Consider the following 6,103-nt stretch of genomic DNA (forward strand, 5'->3'; position numbering starts at 1 on the left):
ACTTGAAAATTTGTCAAGCCAGCAACAATTAAAACTATGTCGGTCAAGATGCTCACAAGTTAGTGAGTATCGACACGAACTCCCTTCAAAATAATTAATTTCATGATAAAATGTTTTCGGAAAATGTAATTGTTCTTGAAAAAGCGTAGATATGTAATTTTTTCAATTAATTTAGAGGGACTAGGTCGATTAACAGTAAAATCAGTTGATTGAATTAAATATTGATTAAGGATTGAGTGTATAAAAATAACTAGAAAAAATTTCAATATCTGAAACTTCAGTCAATTGATAAACCTCACACATATCGTTTGTTTTTTCGGCCTTGGTCCAAACCAAGACGTTTTTATATAATATCTGTCGCTTCAGTCTTAATGTAATTAAATTTTGAGTAATTATGCTTTCTTTACCGCTTATTATTATGTCCAATTACGATGGTCAAAACATGTATCTAGCAGGGCCCAAACGTTGCACCTTCCGCGTGCTAGGCGGACGAGATAACCACTACACTACACATACCTGGTAATACTGAGATTCCTACGAGATCTAGCTTATTATTATGTCCAATCACGATGGTCAAAACATGTATCTACCAGGGCTCGAACCCAGGACCTTCCGCGTGTAAAGCGGACGTGATAACCACTACACAATGAATACTTGGTTATTCTGAGTTTTCGAAGAGATCTAGCTTATTATTGTGTCCAATAGCGATAGTCAAGTCATGTATCTACCAGGGCTCGAACCTGGGACCTTCCGAGTGTAAAGCGGACGTGATAACCACTACACCATAGATACTTGGTTATTTTGAGTTTTCGAAGAGCTCTAGCATTATTATTATGTCCAATCACGATGGTCGAAACAAGTACTTCTGTAATTAACTAAAATTAACATACTTAGACTTAATTGTTTCTGATTAGACTAGCCGATCGCACACCCTGAATACTTAATTGTTAAATTAAGAGTATTCCGAAAAGTAACTTCGCTCTAGTTTTTCAGTTAGAGGTGGTTAAATACCACGAAAAACCCCATGTTAATCTCCATAGGAAAATTGGTAAAAGCATGTGAATTTTGATTTAACGTTACAAAAGAGTATCAAGTCATATCTACAAGGGCCTACCGGCCCTGTAGAATTTTTAAATTGTAGATCTTTTATCATTTTTAGATTACAGATCTTTTTATCATTTTAGATTGTAGATCTTTTTATCATTTTTAGATTGTAGATCTTTTTATCATTTTAGATTGTAGATCTTTTTATCAATTTTAGATTGTAGATCTGTTTATCATTTTTAGAGTGTAGATTTTTGAATCATTTGGGATTGTAGATCTTTGAATCATTTGAGATTGTAGTTCTTTTTATCATTTTTAGAGTGTAGATCTTTGAATAATTTTTAGATTGTAGTTCTTTTTATCATTTTTAGAGTGTAGATCTTTGAATAATTTTTAGATTGTAGTTCTTTTTATCATTTTTAGAGTGTAGATCTTTGAATAATTTTTAGATTGTAGGTCTTTGAATTATTTTTAGATTGTAGATCTTTTTATCATTTTAGATTGTAGATCTTTTTATCATTCTAGATTGTAGATCTTTTTATCAATTTTAGATTGTAGATCTTTTTATCATTTTAGATTGTAGATCTTTTTATCATTCTAGATTGTAGATCTTTTTATCAATCTAGATTGTAGATCTTTTTATCAATTTTAGATTGTAGATCTGTTTATCATTTTTAGAGTGTAGATTTTTGAATCATTTGGGATTGTAGATCTTTGAATCATTTGAGATTGTAGTTCTTTTTATCATTTTTAGAGTGTAGATCTTTGAATAATTTTTAGATTGTAGTTCTTTTTATCATTTTTAGAATGTAGATCTTTGAATAATTTTTAGATTGTAGGTCTTTGAGTCATTTTTAGATTGTAGATCTTTGAATCATTTTTAGATTGTAGATCTTTGAATCATTTTTAGATTGTAGATCTTTGAATCATTTTTAGATTGTAGATCTTTGAATCATTTTTAGATTGTAGATCTTTTAATAATATTTAGATTGTAGATCTTTGAATAATTTTTAGATTGTAGATCTTTGAATAATTTTTAGATTGTAGATCTTTGAATAATTTTTAGATTGTAGATCTTTGAATCATTTTTAGATTGTAGATCTTTGAATCATTTTTAGATTGTAGATCTTTGAATCATTTTTAGAGTGTAGATCTTTGAATAATTTTTAGATTGTAGTTCTTTTTATCATTTTTAGAGTGTAGATCTTTGAATAATTTTTAGATTGTAGGTCTTTGAATCATTTTTAGATTGTAGATCTTTTTATCATTTTAGATTGTAGATCTTTTTATCATTCTAGATTGTAGATCTTTTTATCAATTTTAGATTGTAGATCTTTTTATCATTTTAGATTGTAGATCTTTTTATCATTCTAGATTGTAGATCTTTTTATCAATCTAGATTGCAGATCTTTTTATCAATTTTAGATTGTAGATCTGTTTATCATTTTTAGAGTGTAGATTTTTGAATCATTTGGGATTGTAGATCTTTGAATCATTTGAGATTGTAGTTCTTTTTATCATTTTTAGAGTGTAGATCTTTGAATAATTTTTAGATTGTAGTTCTTTTTATCATTTTTAGAATGTAGATCTTTGAATAATTTTTAGATTGTAGGTCTTTGAATCATTTTTAGATTGTAGATCTTTGAATCATTTTTAGATTGTAGATCTTTGAATCATTTTTAGATTGTAGATCTTTGAATCATTTTTAGATTGTAGATCTTTGAATCATTTTTAGATTGTAGATCTTTTAATAATATTTAGATTGTAGATCTTTGAATAATTTTTAGATTGTAGATCTTTGAATAATTTTTAGATTGTAGATCTTTGAATAATTTTTAGATTGTAGATCTTTGAATCATTTTTAGATTGTAGATCTTTGAATCATTTTTAGATTGTAGATCTTTGAATCATTTTTAGAGTGTAGATCTTTGAATAATTTTTAGATTGTAGTTCTTTTTATCATTTTTAGAGTGTAGATCTTTGAATAATTTTTAGATTGTAGGTCTTTGAATCATTTTTAGATTGTAGATCTTTTTATCATTTTAGATTGTAGATCTTTTTATCATTCTAGATTGTAGATCTTTTTATCAATTTTAGATTGTAGATCTTTTTATCATTTTAGATTGTAGATCTTTTTATCATTCTAGATTGTAGATCTTTTTATCAATCTAGATTGTAGATCTTTTTATCAATTTTAGATTGTAGATCTGTTTATCATTTTTAGAGTGTAGATTTTTGAATCATTTGGGATTGTAGATCTTTGAATCATTTGAGATTGTAGTTCTTTTTATCATTTTTAGAGTGTAGATCTTTGAATAATTTTTAGATTGTAGTTCTTTTTATCATTTTTAGAGTGTAGATCTTTGAATAATTTTTAGATTGTAGGTCTTTGAATCATTTTTAGATTGTAGATCTTTGAATCATTTTTAGATTGTAGATCTTTGAATCATTTTTAGATTGTAGATCTTTGAATCATTTTTAGATTGTAGATCTTTGAATCATTTTTAGATTGTAGATCTTTGAATCATTTTTAGATTGTAGATCTTTGAATCATTTTTAGATTGTAGATCTTTTAATAATATTTAGATTGTAGATCTTTGAATAATTTTTAGATTGTAGATCTTTGAATAATTTTTAGATTGTAGATCTTTGAATAATTTTTAGATTGTAGATCTTTGAATCATTTTTAGATTGTAGATCTTTGAATCATTTTTAGATTGTAGATCTTTGAATCATTTTTAGAGTGTAGATCTTTGAATAATTTTTAGATTGTAGTTCTTTTTATCATTTTTAGAGTGTAGATCTTTGAATAATTTTTAGATTGTAGGTCTTTGAATCATTTTTAGATTGTAGATCTTTTTATCATTTTAGATTGTAGATCTTTTTATCATTCTAGATTGTAGATCTTTTTATCAATTTTAGATTGTAGATCTTTTTATCATTTTAGATTGTAGATCTTTTTATCATTCTAGATTGTAGATCTTTTTATCAATCTAGATTGTAGATCTTTTTATCAATTTTAGATTGTAGATCTGTTTATCATTTTTAGAGTGTAGATTTTTGAATCATTTGGGATTGTAGATCTTTGAATCATTTGAGATTGTAGTTCTTTTTATCATTTTTAGAGTGTAGATCTTTGAATAATTTTTAGATTGTAGTTCTTTTTATCATTTTTAGAATGTAGATCTTTGAATAATTTTTAGATTGTAGGTCTTCGAATCATTTTTAGATTGTAGATCTTTGAATCACTTTTAGATTGTAGATCTTTGAATCATTTTTAGATTGTAGATCTTTGAATCATTTTTAGATTGTAGATCTTTGAATCATTTTTAGATTGTAGATCTTTTAATAATATTTAGATTGTAGATCTTTGAATAATTTTTAGATTGTAGATCTTTGAATAATTTTTAGATTGTAGATCTTTGAATAATTTTTAGATTGTAGATCTTTGAATCATTTTTAGATTGTAGATCTTTGAATCATTTTTAGATTGTAGATCTTTGAATCATTTTTAGATTGTAGATCTTTGAATCATTTTTAGATTGTAGATCTTTGAATCATTTTTAGATTGTTGATCTTTGAATCATTTTTAGGTTGTAGATCTTTGAATCATTAATTCCACTCATACATAAAGAATTTAAAATCTTATAATTAAATAATTTCGTTATTTGAGAGATTCGTAGACGATTCGTACATTTGGAATCTTTCTTTGAAAAAAAAAAAGTTTTTTAATTTTTGTATTCTTAGCTTTCACGATTTTACAATCAAATTGAAACTTTTATCTTAATTGCATAAAATATTTGCCCGTAGAAATGATTCACCCCCACTCTTCCATTTTCAATTAAGATAAGCATACGTAAATGATACCAATGTGAAAACAACGAAACATTGTAGGTGAAAGAGCACACTGGAAAACGTTTAAATTATATACTACCATAGAATACTGGGAGGCACAAGTATCTGTTTTAAATTTAACTGGAAATTTTTTGTTATGGTTTGGCCTTTAGAAATTGCCAGAGTCAGGTATTTCAGCTAGTTTAAATTTACCATCAATCCAAGTATTTTATATTATAAATTAACTATTGAAAGAAAATAAGAATTCTTGTTCCTATTAACCATTTATAGCTGTTTTTGGATTATGTTTAAAAATTTAAGAAGGCCGGTTGAAAACATATTACTAGTCACAAAAGAAAATATTTGTACCATAAGGAAACTCTCTAGCAACAAAATTTTATTATAGGGAGAGCGAAACGCTTCCTTCAGCTAGATTTGTTGATCGATTGGATCAAAAAATTCCTAGCGGCAAAGAATAGAATGACATAGCTGGATAGAAGAAGGTTTCGTAATTCAGCCACAAGAAGCCGCTGGCATGGAGTAACGTTAAAGTGCAAAATCGTGTTTTTCGCGATAGAACGTCCACAAAAAATGTGAAAGAGTGAGACATTTGGAACTTCTATGTCTCCATGCAGTGTGCACGATCTCGACTAGAGCGCCGCCATTTACTTCAATAGGCGCTCTTGAAAATTTTTATTCCCGAAGAAAAATAGAACGGATTGGATTGGGAACATGCAGGTGCCGAAAAATTTAAATTTTCTAAGCCAAGGAATTTGCTCAATCTGACGAGGGCATTTTTATCGTACCCTTCTTTAATCATTCATAAAATATTGAAAAGAGCTGCGAACTTTGTATTTCTTCAATTTGGAAGCCTAAAATTTTATTCGCGTAATGGATAAACTTATAAAAATTTAAATATAAGTTGTTTTCGTTAACACTAAAAATAGAAGCATGCCTTGCTAATTTTGGAAGCTTCAAATTATTGCCAATTTGTAAACGCAGTTACCGTTTTTTAAAAAAAACTAGCTGTTGTATTTAGACTTATTTTTTAAATAATATTGTATCAGAATAGGTAAGTAAAGCCAAACGAGTAGATCGGCTGTCAAAGTAACAGTGATATTTTAGGGACGAAATCGTGCAATAGGAATGTTAATTTAGATCGTAGTCTACACGTATGCTAAATTTCATCCAAATCCGTTCATCCGTTAAAGGGCAATTGAGTAAT

At 27.2% G+C, this 6,103-nt stretch overlaps 1 non-coding gene across 1 annotated transcript; it reads right to left on the reverse strand.

The window, feature by feature from the left end:
• Positions 1 to 719: 719 nt before the first annotated feature.
• TRNAV-UAC (transfer RNA valine (anticodon UAC)) lies at positions 720 to 792 on the reverse strand. Its single transcript has one exon. It is a non-coding gene; the product is annotated as a tRNA-Val (tRNA).
• Between the last annotated feature and the right edge of the window lie 5,311 nt (positions 793 to 6,103).

Source organism: Phalangium opilio, unplaced genomic scaffold (genome assembly GCF_054372755.1).
Source record: "Phalangium opilio isolate 3A_F unplaced genomic scaffold, DU_Popi_V2 ptg000329l_1, whole genome shotgun sequence".
Classification (NCBI taxonomy): Eukaryota; Metazoa; Arthropoda; class Arachnida; order Opiliones; family Phalangiidae; genus Phalangium; species Phalangium opilio.